Raw genomic sequence first — 14,977 nt, forward strand, 5'->3', positions numbered from 1 at the left:
GAATATCTCTGCCAAGAGAAAATGATGTATTTGTACCTGGCAATAAGACATACATTTTGATAGGCTCTATTTTTTAATTTTCAATTTAAAGATGAAAAATATTCTTCTGAATATTAGTTATGATGACTTGAAAAAAGATACTAGAAGGATTTTTTTCCATTTGGGTGTAAATCAGAAAAGAATTTAGCCCTGAAATACAAGTTGTTCTAAGTTATTATACTGTTTTAATTACAAATGATTATGACCCATCATTATAATGTCTTATATTTTTTTGGGGAAGAAACAGATTTATCAAAAACATTTTTGTTAGTATTTCCTTGAAGCTTTTAGAGCTTGCTGGCTAAGTGAAATTTCCTCCTAGTTTTACCTCTTTCATTAACCAAAACTTCTCACTCATGTATGATAACTTTCAGATTTTTTTTTTTTTTTTGGTAGTACTGGGGTTTGAACTTAGGGCCTCATACTTGCTAGGCAGGCACTTTAAAGTTTAGTTTTTTAAAATATTCTATGACTATAAATGTTTCAGACCAAGGCCTCTGTAGCTTTTGAGAGCTTATTGCCCTACTAAGTCCTGCACACTGACCAGATATAGCCACATCTGTGTGATTGAGTTTCATGAAGAGACAGAGAGGAAAAGAGGTGAGGTCACCATTGCCTGTCTTAATGGGGTAGAACCCTTTGACTTATAGAAAGTACAGAATCCTTTCAAATGAATGCTCCACATCAGACAACACCCAATGACAGTACTTACACTAGACCACATGATGTGGGCCTAAGATTTGATAGAGAGGTAGGAGAAATAACCACACAATTGTTTGGGGTTAATTTCAAACAAAGTATTTGTCTCCTTGCTACCAGAACTCCAGTAAGTTTTCTGAAATGTTTTTTTTTTCATTTTTCTTTTATTATTCATATGTGCATACAAGGCTTGGTTCATTTCTCCTCCCTGCCCCCACCCCCTCCCTTACCACCCACTCCACCCCCTCCCGCTCCCCCCCTCAATACCCAGCAGAAACTATTTTGCCCTTATCTCTAATTTTGTTGTAGAGAGAGTATAAGCAATAATAGGAAGGAACAAGGGGTTTTGCTGGTTGAGATAAGGATAGCTATACAGGGCATTGACTCACATTGATTTCCTGTGCGTGGGTGTTACCTTCTAGGTTAATTCTTTTTGATCTAACCTTTTCTCTAGTTCCTGGTCCCCTTTTCCTATTGGCCTCAGTTGCTTTAAGGTATCTGCTTTAGTTTCTGAAATGTTTTTGTTAGAGGATATTTCAAAGATACTTGGTTTAACTAGAATTTTGCAGAGAGGAGATAGGCTTAGAGAAGTTACTACTTATGATTTGTTAATGGCAATGCTGGACTGAGAAGGCAGATTGCCTGAAATTTAGGCCAATAATTTTCCAACTGACTACTCTAAACTGGATTCCTCTATTGGAATCTGTCTTCACAGCTCTTGGATGGGGAAAAAAAGACAAAATCTCGTTTAAGCTGTAATCCAAAGATTACATCTATATCTCATTCTACACATATACCTGAAAGTGTGTAATCTCGTGGCTGCCCATGAGTAGGCTTGTCTTGTGGTGGGCTGGGCAATGTGTTGAAGCCTGTCCTGGCTATATGTCCAGGCACCTTTACTGCAGGTTCAGCCTCTAATAGTGCTGTTACTTGAGGGGTGCTGGAATCAAAGTCTCGAGGATTTCTCAGAATCTTTCTTATCATTATTTGATAATAAACATTTTATCCATCATTAAGTCTGGAAGTAGAAAGGAAATTTCAGTAAGGGTCAATCAACCCTTGTAACTGTGGGAGGAGGAGTAAACAGCTTCCATGACCTCTGAGATTCCCTACAATATCATTGGATGCCTTCCTTGAGAACTTTATTTACAACTCTCAGATGTTAAAACCAGCTGCTTATAGATATCTTTCCTTACTCTCAAGGAACATGATCTAAATGTGAGTCATCACAGGCACTGAGATTTTGGCTAGAAAATCTTCCTAGTGACACAGTATCCCATTCCCTAAGAAGTGCCAGAGGAATTCTTTCCACAGCTTCTTCCTCAGAAGAGAAGCAATCAGGTGTAGTGGAAAAAGCACAGGCTTTGGCAATAATTAGACTTGAATTTTAATCCTGACTTGGCCACTTAGCCAGTAAGTCAAGACAAGTAAGTTAAACTTCTTGAGTCACAGTTTTCTCATCTAAAAATGGAGATAATGTTAGCTACTTCAGAAGGTAATGGTAAAAGTAGAAATAGTTGATACAATATATACATATGAATTACCAAAACACAGATGACTGTAGATAAATTAAGTGTAACTGATTTTCATGTTAGGCATGACTACTAGAATGGAACACCAACTTCCTGTAAAAAATAAGCTTTGGAGAGTTTATTGTCCCACTAAGTTTTACACAGTGAGCAGTGTGTTGTGTGTGTGTGTATGTGTGTGTGTTGCAGGGAGCAGGGCTGGAACAGGACACAACAAAATACTGGTTGTCATCTATTTTTTGTTTTTTTGCTATAACTGTAATATCCTTTTTTCACCTTTGTTTTTTTCTCATTCCTTATTTACCTTTCAAAAATATTTACTACTGAAATAAGAGGAAATATATCAATATTTTCTCATTTAAAAATGTAAATGAACCATGCTTGTCATCCTTTTTTCTGAGTAGGGGAAGTCAAAATAGCTGCTGCTATAGAGATGAAATGCTGTCAAGTAAACAGTGAAGGCTTGGCTCCTCCTGTGAGAACTCAGCATGGAAATTCACTTTTCCATACGAAGTTTAGAATTAGTGCTTCAAATTCTATAAAAAGTCCTTTGGAATTTTGTTTTGATGAATTATCATTTGATTTAGAGGGAACTAACATCACTAAAAGATCAAATATTTCCAATAAAGAAGAATGAAATTATATCATTTGTAGGAAAATGGTCGGAACTGGAGATCATCATGTTCAGTGAGAAAAGCCAAGCTCAAAAAGTCAAATATTGCTTTCACTCATAGGTAGAATCTAAACCTAAAATGATAAAAAGTATAATAATGGTATATGATTGTAAAAGAGGTGGGAGAACCAGTGGGAGGGAGGAAGGAGAAATGATAGGGTGCTGGGGGGGGTGAACATGATCAAAGTATAACATATGTAATATATATATAAAACATATTTAAAAAGTATAAAAAGTATTAAAGTATAATAAAGTAAAAAAGTATTAAAGTATCATATATATTATACATATAAAAATGTATATTTATGATAGCATATAGAAACCCACTAAATACTGTTTGAAAAAGGTAGGGAGGAAGGAGGTGGAGCTAAGAGAGTAAAATGGAGGGGGTAAATTTGATCAAAGTACATTATATGCATTGGAAATTTTACATGAAACCTCTTTGAACAATTAATATATGCTGCTGCTGGAGTGGCTCAAGTGGTAGAGGCCTGCCTAGCTAGTGAGGCTCTGAGTTCAAACCCCAGTACTGCCCCCTAATTAATGTATGCAAATAAAAATTAAAAGTGATAAAAGGAAAGAAAATACAATAACTTTGAAAAATACACCAAATGTTTCCCACCTTTGAGTATTTCTCCAAATTTTCTAGTCTTTTCTTTGAAAAGCTCTTCAGTAAAATTTTTGATTTTATTTTAAAGGTCTCATAGATTTCCTTCTTTTTTTGTTTTTTGAACTCAGGGTCTTGTGCTTGCAAGGCAGGAGATGTACCACTTGAGCCATGCCTCTTGTCTTCTTATATTTATTAGATTAGTTCCTATATATGTGTTACAGTTTTTGCTATTACAAGTGGGATATTTTTCTATTTCAAAATAATCAAAATATTTTAAAATAATTTTGATATTGATCATATGTTTACCAATATGTTTATAATATGCTCATTGTACATCCAGCCACATTACTAAGCTCTGTTATTTCCAGTAGTTTGTTGTTCTTGCATTGGGATTTCCATGTGGACAATTATTATTATATTAATAGTAACTCAGACTAATCTTTCTTTTGAAAAGAAAAACTGGATAAAATATTTTAAGAAATGTTTGAAGGCCTTGAGAAGTTTAGGAAGGAGAGAAGAATGACAGGGCCAAGAACATGGAGAAAAGGGAAACCTACAAAATGAACCCTATATTTAATGTAACTATTAATATGGATGGACTTATTACTATTATTTTATTACTTGTTTTCTATTGCCCTCCCTGCCTTTCCCATTTTCCTTTGTGTCTTGTGTGTTCCATTTACATTAATCAATTTTTATTTTGTGGCACTGGGGTTTGAAATCAGGGTCTACACTTTCAGACACTCCACCAGCTCTTTTTTGTGATGGATTTTTTTCAAAATAGGGTCTCATGAACTATTTGCCCCATCTGGCTTTGAACCACGATCCTCCTGATATCTCTGCCTCCTGAGTAGCTAGGATTACAGGCGTGAGTCACCACCACCCAGATGTGTTTTGACTATATATAAATCTCTGGATATTTGTTCTTAGTGGTTGCTCAGGGGATTGCAATACAGGTAATGCGAAAATCTGATATCTGCACTCCAAAATCTGAGATTTTTTTGAGCATCAACATGATGTTCAAATTTCCACAAGTGGGAAATTCCACACCTGTCTTACGCAATGCATTGCAGTCAAAACTAGCAGTCTCTCAGAGAATAGCCTTCATGTGTGTATAAGGTAATATGAAACATTGTGTTTGGCCTTGACCTTATCACCAAGCTATCTATTATGTATATGCAAATAGTCCAAAAAATCTGAAAAAAATCCAAATCTGAAATACTTCTTGTCTTAAATATTTAGGATAAAGGATACTCAACCTGTACACACAGACCTGGACCCTCGACTTAGAGTTAATGTTCCATCACACTGAGAGAAATGCAAAGGGAGATCCTTATCTCCTCGCTTTACACTGCCATACATATTCCTTCTACATAACCAGCCCCCGACAGAAAAATATAAAAATGTGAATACTGCAATCTGTGAATTTAATAAATTAAGACACATCTACATTCAGATGTCTGTAGATAAAATCTCAGGTGGTGGATGTGTCCTGTGTGTAATCGAAAAGGATTTCAAATATGGCAGGTGGTCTATCCTTTCATCCATCATACCATCTCTCTTTATTTTATTATTCTTTTATTACTTCTAAAGGCTTATTTGTCTTCTAAACAAGATACAAAGTTTGAGACCAAATATTTTGTTAATTTAAAAACAAATGAGTGTTGCAGTTATAAAAGAAACTGACCTCGTTAGAGTACCAGGGAGGGGTGCGGTATACTCCCACCTAAGCAAATGGACCCTTTGCCTGGAATGAGCCTTTCTGAAGACCTCTTGGGCTTCCTCATACTTTTCCTACCCAGAAGTGTGAATGCACACAGCAGAGGGCGCCCTTGTACAACACAAGAGCACAGGGCCGCTGAACAGCTCCTGAGATTATTCAGCTTTTGCTCAATTTCTGCACTTCTGATGGTGTGCTCAACCAACATCTGGCAGGTGTTTGCTGTGTGCCAGGCACGTAGATGCTTCAGGCCCTTCAGACATGAAAGTGAATTTGGCTCGGTTCCTGCTTTCAAGAAGCTCCTATGTAGTTAAGCAGTGAAGATGAATGTGTGCTAACTAAAACAGCAACAGTTAACATTTATTCCCACTTACCACATGTGCCTAGCGCGTGGCTTTCATAATGTCATCTAATCTTCATCAAAGTGCTTCGAGTGAGCACTATTACTATGTCTGGCATCAAGCCGAGAAGTGCTATGATTGGGAAGAAATAAAGATTTAATCTACTTTAGGGTGCTATTTGCTTTTTCCTCATCTGTGAGCTGGTGGCATGCATAGACTGTCTTTCTTAGTTTTGAAACCTCAGTGTTTCACCTCAATAAATACCTGATGAAAGAATGAATAAGGTTTGAGGTGTATGTTGGACGATGAACTGATGAGTAGATTTGCATGAGTTAGAAAAGAGAAACAGGCCTCCTAGGCAGAGGGTGCAGCATGACAAAGGCATTGAGATATGGTTGGGAGACTCAGGGAATGTGTTAATGAAGTGGGGGAAGAAGCTGGAAGGTATACCAGTGTCTCAGTGAGCAGCTGTTGTGAAACAAGTCATCCTAATGGAGTGGCTTAAACACTAATCATTCTTTATTGCTTATGAGTATACAGGTCAGGGGAAGATTTCTGCTGATCTGGCTGATTTCCGTTGGCCTTGGTCATAAACCTGCAGTGACCTGGTAGGTAGGCTAGGATCTGGCTTGCATAGGATGTTCGGTGGTTGACTGGATATTGGCTGTGTGGATAAAGATTATTGGACCACCTGTTCCTTGTCATTTAGAACAGTTTAGATTTGTTTATGTGACCCTTAGGGTTCCACAAGAGTGAGTGGACATGGGCAAACCTCTGGAGATCCAAGTTGGGCTCGATACTCCGTCATTTCTTTTTTTTTTCCCCATTTTTTTAACACCCCCTCCCCACCCTCTTCCCCCTTCCCTCCCTCAGTTACAGGGGAGGAGGGGCCGAGAAATTTTGTTGAAGAAAAGACATAAGCATAATAAGGAAGACAAAGCGTTTTTGCTAGTTGAGATAAGGGCAGCTGTACAGAAATATTCCTAACATTGCTTTCGTGTACCCATGTGTTACAACCCATGTTGATTCATCTTCAAGTGATCTTTACACTGGTTGCTGATCCTCTTCTCATGTTAACATCTGTCACTTTAAGGTTTCTGTATTAGTTCCTCTGGAGTGGGGACATCAAACGCTTTAATGTTTTGGGTTTTCTACCTATTCCTATATCTCCCGTATGTGCTCTCACCTTGTCATGTGATCCAAGTCCAACCACATTGCTGCATTTGCCCTAGATCTAAAGTCCGCATATGAGGGAGAACATATGATTTTTGGTCTTCTGAGCCTGGCTAACCTCGCTCAGAATAGTATTCTCCAGTTCCATCCATTTACTTGCAAATGATAAGATTTCATTCTTCTTCATGGCTGAGTAGAATACCATTGTGTATAAATACCACATTTTCTTGGTCCATTCATCAGTAGTGGGGCATCTTGGCTGTTTCCATAACTTGGCTACTGTGAATAGCACTGCAATAAACATGGGTGTGCAGGTGCCTCTGGTATATCCCCAGGAGTGGGATTGTTGGATCATATGACAGATCTATGTTTAGATTTTTAAGAAGTCTCCAGAGTTTTTTCAGAGTGGTTGCACCAGCTTGCATTCCCACCAGCAGTGGACTAGGATTCCTTTTTCTAACAGGGGTGAGGTGGAATCTTAGTGTGGTTTTAATTTGCATTTCCTTTATTGCTAGAGATGGTGAGCATTTTTTCATGTGTTTTTTGACCATTTGAATTTCTTCTTTTGAGAAAGTTCTGTTTAGTTCAGTTGCCCATTTCTTAATTGGTTCCTTGATTTTAGGAGAGTTTAGTTTCTTAAGTTCCCTGTATATTCTGGTTATCAGTTCCTTGTCTGATGTGTAGCTGGCAAATATTTTCTCCCACTCTGTGGGTGGTCTCTTCAGTTTAGAGACCATTTCTTTCGATGAAGAGAAGCTTTTTAATTTTTATGAAGTCTCATTTGTCCATCCTTTCTCTTAGTTGCTGGGCTACTTGGGTTCTATTGAGGAAGTTTTTGCCTATACCTATTAGTTCCAGAGTGTTTCCTGCTCCTTCCTGTAGTAACTTCAGAGTTTCAGGTCTGATATTTAGGTCCTTGATCTATTTTGAGTTGATACTAGTACAGGGTGATAAACATGGGTCTAGTTTCAGTTTCTTGAAGATGGATGACCACTTTTCCCAGCAACATTTGTTGGAGAGGCTGTCTTTTCTCCATTGAATATTTTTGGCACCTTTGTCAAAAGTAAAGTGGGCATAGTTGTGTGGATTCATATCTGGGTCCCCTGTTCTGTTCCACTGGTCTTCATGTCTGCTTTTGTGCCGGTACCCTGTCATTTCTGCCACATCCTGTTGGCCGAAGAGTCACTACTCTAGCCTAAATTCAAAGGGTGTGGCAATAGACTCCACCCCTTCATGGGAGGAGTTACAAAGTCAAATTGTAAAGGTGGAATACAGGGAGGTGAGAAGAACTGGAGACATATTTTCACTTAAGCTATTTAAATTGAGGTCAAACACCGAAGGGTTATTGCCATCTGAATCCCTGGAATGGATTTTGCTTTGTAAGAACAGGAAGCTTTGTAAGAATAGGAAGACTAGGAACCTATGTCATAGACATGATATAGGTTTGGGGTTTTGAAAGAGCTCTCTGGTAGTGGCATGATAAAAAGGTTGGAGAAAGTAAAGTACCTTTGTGGAGGCTAAGGCAACAGTGCAAGGTAACATGGACTCTAACAGAACCTGTGACATTAATTTATTCCATCTAGTCTGCCAAGTTAGATCAAGATCACCTCCTCTATTCTCTATCTCCACTGACTCATTTTTACAGGGATTTAAAGAAATGAGTTTAAACATATGGGTCTAGAAGTGAACTTACATGGTCTCTAAATTTCTTTTCCTATGATGTTTCCATGATTCTAAGAAGAGCCTTTCCTGTAGTTGTTTTAAATGCCTTAAGGATGAAGATTGTCTAAAAGTTCTTATTATTATTTTATATAAGAAATATAGATTTTTGAGGGATCAAAGAAGGTTTTGAACAAGATAAAATGTGATCAGTGCTACCTTTGGTAAATTTCACAATGGAGTAGGATAGACTAAAGGGAGTGTAGTGTCACACTATTTGGAGACTGCTATGGTTTGGATCTGGAATGTCCCCCAAGGGATCACGAATTGAAGGTTTGGTCCTCAACCTGTAGAGCTGTTGGGAGGTGGTGGAGTCTTTGAAATGTGGGTTCTAGTGGAAGGAAGTTGGATCATTGGGGGGAATTCCCTTGAGGGGGATACTGGGACCCCAGTCTCTCTCTCTCTCATTGTTTCCTGGTCACCATGAGGCAAAGTGAGCAGACTCCTCTGCCATGTGCTCCTGCCATCGTGTGTGTGCTTCCACAGGCCCAAAGCAAGCCAAACGACGATGGGCTGAAACACCTGAAACTGTGAACCAAAATAAATCCTCATAAATAGATTACCTCAGGTATTTTGTCACAATGATGGAAAGCTGATTAAGACAGAGATCATAAACATACTCATGTATGACTTCATAAGGATCTGAATTAGACAAGGAGAGGGCAGTGGGGGGTGGGCCATGGGAGTGGGAAAGGAGGAATGGCCCTTAGGGTGTTTTAGTAAGAGTGGACATCAGGCTAACTGTGATTGAGAATAACTAATTATTATTTCTAAATAGTCAGTAGAGAGGATTTTAAATGTTCTTACCATAAATAAAGTTTGAGTGACTGATATGCCAGACACCTGATCCAATCATTAGACATTACATTTTATATATGTAATAAAACATAAACTGTACCCCCATAAATAAGTACAATTATTATGTTTCAATTAAAAATAAAAATAAAAAGAACAATTGGATGGACTTTAGAGTGTGATTGGATGTGGGAGTTGGGACAAGGGAGAAGAAAAGTTGAGGATAAGTAGTTTGCAGATTAATGTCAATTTTTAATCTGATTAATTGTTTCTAAAGTTTTATTTTATATAAAAATTGAATTTTATTGCTAAAATTAGTACTTAGTCACCATGGAAAATACATTTCCTCATTTATTTATTGAATAAGTGTTTAAGGAGTGCCTGCTATGTGCCAGCAACTGTTCCCTAGAATAGAAATACCATAGAAAACAAAGTGAAGTAGAAATCTCTGTCCTTGTGTCACATACATATCAAAAAGTAAAGGAAAACAGTGAAAAAATTGCTCAGACCCTCGCTCTTGCCCCAGCTTAATGTTTTGGAGTATTTCCTCCACTCCATTCCTCTCTCTTTCCATGTATATGTCTGTTACTTGTTTAGCATTGTCTTGAAGACTGAATAAACACACTATTTTCTCATGCAAACTCTAGGCTAAATTTCTTTCTCACATATTAACATATTGAGCCAGCTGATCCTGAATCTTCACATTACACTGTGTGATCTGAATCAGTAAGAGTCAGGCCTTGCTTAGGCCAAGCTGAGGTAGAAGAAAATATCATTCACCTTCTATGCTCTTTTCATCCCCTTCCCTTCATCATTCCTCAGTTATTCTGTTGGGAGCTTGCTGTGTAACCTGCATTGTGCTGGTTACTGACTGGTCAAAGGAAGCCCAGTGCCAGACTTAAGGTGACAGTATGGGCAGCACAGAACTTGAAATGGGCTGAAGGAGCAGCAGAGAGCTCCCTAACCAAGACTTGAGGTGTCAAGGATTTCTGAAGGAGACATAACTATTATTGTGAAACCAAAATAATTGTGTAATGTTCGTAAGATACTTGGTGCACAATGACAATAGCAAACAATTGTGTAGCATGTCCCAGGGCATCCTTCTCGCTCAATGCATTTGTGAATTTCTCAGGCAAAAGAATTCATTGAATTCTGTAGCAGCCCTATCATGTGGGTGCTTCCATTCCACTCATTTTATAAATGAAGAAACTGAAGCCAAAAGGGTTAGTTTATTACATGGTTTACAAATGAGTAGGCCAGGATTTTTAACCTTTGCTACCCTATGGAGTCTCCATAAAAAGTGCAAAAAGCAGTGAGTTTTTATTAAAAGGGAAAAACCCCCCTCACAATACAGAGAAAACAGTACGATAGAGGGCAGGAAGTAAGAAACAGTGTAACACCCTGGCTTACACTTAAGACTGATTCTGCCAGAATATTATTGTACCTGTCAGGATTTTCAATGCCAGCAATGGAAACTGATTCAGAATAGCTTAGAAAAAAGGCAATTTGACAGTAATGTCAGGGGCTCACACAATAGATGTGGGGTGACAAACTCTAAAGTGGATACAGGAAAGAGTAGGAAATACTCTGGAGTTAGTAGGTACAGGTAAGAACTTTCTCAATGAAACCCCAGCAGCACAGCAACTAAGAGATAGCATAGATAAATGGGACTTCATAAAACTAAAATGCTTCTACTCAACAAAAGAAATGGTCTCTAAACTGAAGAGACCACCCACAGAGTGGGAGAAAATATTTGCCAGCTACACATCAGACAAAGGATTGATAACCAGAATATACAGGGAACTTAAAAAACTAAATTCTCCCAAAACTAATGAACCAATAAAGAAATGGGCAAGTGAACTAAACAGAACTTTCTCAAAAGAAGAAATTCAAATGGCCAAAAAGCACATGAAAACATGCTCACCATCTCTAGCAATAAAGGAAATGCAAATTAAAACCACGCTAAGATTCCACCTCACCCCTGTTAGAATAGCCATCATCAGCAACACCACCAAAAACAGGTGTTGCGAGGATGCGGGGGGGAAAAAAGGAACCCTCTTACACTGTTGGTGGGAATGTAAACTAGTACAACCACTCTGGAAAAAAATTTGGAGGCTACTTAAAAAGCTAGACATTGATCTACATTTGATCCAGCAATACCACTCTTGGGGATATACCCAAAAGACTGTTACTCCAGAGGCACCTGCACATCCATGTTTATTGCAGCACTATTCACAATGGCCAAGTTATGGAAACAGCCAAGATGCCCCACCACTGACGAATGAACTAAGAAAATGTGGTATTTATATATACAATGGAATTTTATGCAACCATGAAGAAGAATGAAATGTTATCATTCGCTGGTAAATGGATGGAATTGGAGAACATCATTCTGAGTGAGGTTAGCCTGGCCCAAAAGACCAAAAATCGTATGTTCTCTCTCATATGTGGACATTAGATCAAGGGCAAACACAACAATGGGATTGGACTTTGATCACATGATAAAAGCGAGAGCACACAAGGGAGATATGAGGATAGGTAAAACACCTAAAAAACTAGATAGCATTTGTTGTCCTCAACACAGAGAAACTAAAGCAGATACTTTAAAGTGACAGAGGCCAATAGGAGAAGGGGACCAGGAACTAGAGAAAAGGTTAGATCAAAAAGAATTAACCTAGAAGGTAACACACATGCACAGGAAATTAATGTGAGTCAACTCCCATAGCTATCCTTATCTCAACCAGCAAAAACCCTTGTTCCTTCCTATTATTGCTTATACTCTCTCTACAACAAAATTAGAAATAAGGGCAAAATAGTTTCTGCTGGGTAGTGAGGGGTAAGGGGGGGTAAGGGAGGGGGTGGGGGGAAGGGAGGAGAAATGACCCAAACATTGTATGCACATATGAATAAAATAAAAATTTAAGAAAATAGAAGTGGGGTGAAAGGACTAACATTTAGAAACTTGTAGGATCCATGGAAATCTATGGAAACTCCAAGAGACGTTGTGGGGAAGGAAATTAATGTGTAGCATCTGAGCTGGGCATGGCAGCACATGCTTTGTAAGCCCAGTTACTTGGGAGGTAGAAGAAGGAGGATCTTAAATTCCAAGCTGGCCTGGGGAAAGTTAGTGAGAACTTATCTCAAAAAACAAACAAACAAATAAACAGATGAAGGAGCTGGGGTCTGGCTCAACTGGTAGAGTGGTGGTGGTGGGGGGGGGTGGGAATAACATCCAACCCTAGCCCAGCTGGCTCAAATTCAAAGTTCTCAGAGAGTTTCTTTATTGACCTTAGTGGCATGCACTAAGGTCATATGAAGGAGGGTTTTCAAGAATTATTCTCTCTCCAAGAACACACAGTGGGGAGGGTTATTTCCCTGTCAGAAAACTGGGATGCTATTAGGATTGGGGTAGATATTGAAAGTGCAATAATTATCTAGTCTGTTACATACATTAAGAGACAATTGGTGCTGAGCTGTCATTCCCTATGTCATCAAACAAGTATTTGTTTGAACTCTGAGGCTTTGTGTTCCAAGGAAAGACATTTGATCATTTTTCTCACAGTCAAAAAGAGTAGATGGACGCCTCATTACTCTTGGGATATTTGAAATGTTTCAGGAAAAAAGATAATGGCCAAAAGATTATTCTTTTTCATCATGCATTTGAAGCCTCGTCCTCAGCTTTGAAATGACAGTTTGCTGGCTTTTCTCTCTTGTCGTTTTCCTGGTGAAGAGCTGAGTGAGTGTTCAGTTAAAATTAAGGTAGATGAAATATTCCAGAAATTACATATTCTGCTTTATGCTGGGTTCTTCTTTTATAGAGAGAAAGTTTTAGAAGTGGTGGAGGAAATGTTAGATTGCCTGATATCTTCATTTTCTAGATGAGAAACTAAGACTCAGAGACTTCTGATTAAGCCTAAAATCAGTCAGAGACAAAACTCAGGTAACTAATTCCAACTTGTTGATTTTTCCTTTCAGCACAATAGCCAATGAAATGTTTTTTTTTCCCCAGTTATATTTAATGGCTTATGCCATGATTCAGATCCTTCAGGAAACTGAGCTTCCAAATTTCAAGGGATATATTTTTTTTCCAGGGAATAACCTGGCTCAGTTTCTCTCCATTTTTCCTGCATCCTGGCTTTGTCTCTCTTTAGCCTCTACCTCATTCAGCTGTTGCTGACATGGGCTTGGGCTTAGCAGGTGGATCCTTATGCTCTGTAATTCTGAGTATTAGTCCTCTCTCTTCTGCGCCTTTATCTTTGCCAAGATTCATTGTACCACCTGACTGTATTTCGATAAATGTGTGAATGGAAACTTGTAGGTTGATTGGTTTGATTTGCCAACCATCTTATTTTTTTTCTTTTTTATTCAGCTTTCAGCACTTGAAAGCCTCAGGCTGTCAACATGCCCACCTTTGCAACCTACTTAGGTTGTAGCCATGTGTTCCTCTCTTTCCTACTCTGTTCCCTACTGTTTGTTAACTTTGGTAACTGTACTACTAGGTGTATAAGGAGAGGTCTTTCAGACACTCACTATTACATCATAAACTACCACAAAATTAGTGGCTGATCACTATGACCATTCTATTTTAGTGCCCCGTTCATGTTGTCCCTGACACTGGCTTCTTCTTTTTTTTTTATTTTATTTTATTATTCATATGTGCATACAAGGCTTGGGTCATTTCTCCCCCCTGCCCCAGCCCCCTCCCTTACCACCCACTCTGCCCCCTCCCTCGCCCCCCCAATACCCAGCAGAAACTATTTGCTCTTATTGCTAATTTTGTTGAAGAGAGAGTATAAAGCCATAATAGGAAGGAACAAGGGTTTTTGCTAGTTGAGATAAGGATAGCTATACAGGGAGTTGACTCACATTAATTTCCTGTGTGTGTGTGTTACCTTCTAGGTTAATTCTTCTTGATCTAACTTTTTCTCTAGTACCTGTTCCCCTTTTCCTATTGGCCTCAGTTGCTTTTAAGGTATCTGCTTTAGTTTCTCTGTGTTGAGGGCAACAAATGCTAGCTAATTTTTTAGGTGTCTTACCTATCCTCACCCCTCCCTTGTGTGCTCTCGCTTTTATCATGTGCTCAAAGTCCAATCCCATTGTTGTGTTTGCCCTTGATCTAATGTCCACATATGAGGGAGAACATACGATTTTTGGTCTTTTGGGCCAGGCTAACCTCACTCAGAATGATGTTCTCCAATTCCATCCATTTACCAGCGAATGATAACATTTCGTTCTTCTTCATGGCTGCATAAAATTCCATTGTGTATAGATACCACATTTTCTTAATCCATTCGTCAGTAGTGGGGCATCTTGGCTGTTTCCATAACTTGGCTATTGTGAATAGTGCTGCAACAAACATGGGTGTGCAGGTGCCTCTGGAGTAACCTGTGTCACAGTCTTTTGGGTATATCCCCAAGAGTGGTATTGCTGGATCAAATGTAGATCAATGTTTAGCTTTTTAAGTAGCCTCCAAATTTTTTTCCAGAGTGGTTGTACTAGTTTACATTTCTTACCAGCAGTGTAAGAGGGTTCCTTTTTCCCCGCATCCTCGCAACACCTGTTGGTGGTGGTGTTGCTGATGATGGCTATTCTAACAGGGGTGAGGTGGAATCCTAGTGTGGTTTTAATTTGCATTTCCTTTATTGCTAGAGATGGTGAGCATGTTTTCATGTGCTTTTT

This window comes from Castor canadensis, chromosome 2 (assembly GCF_047511655.1).
Source record: "Castor canadensis chromosome 2, mCasCan1.hap1v2, whole genome shotgun sequence".
NCBI classification, from domain to species: Eukaryota; Metazoa; Chordata; class Mammalia; order Rodentia; family Castoridae; genus Castor; species Castor canadensis.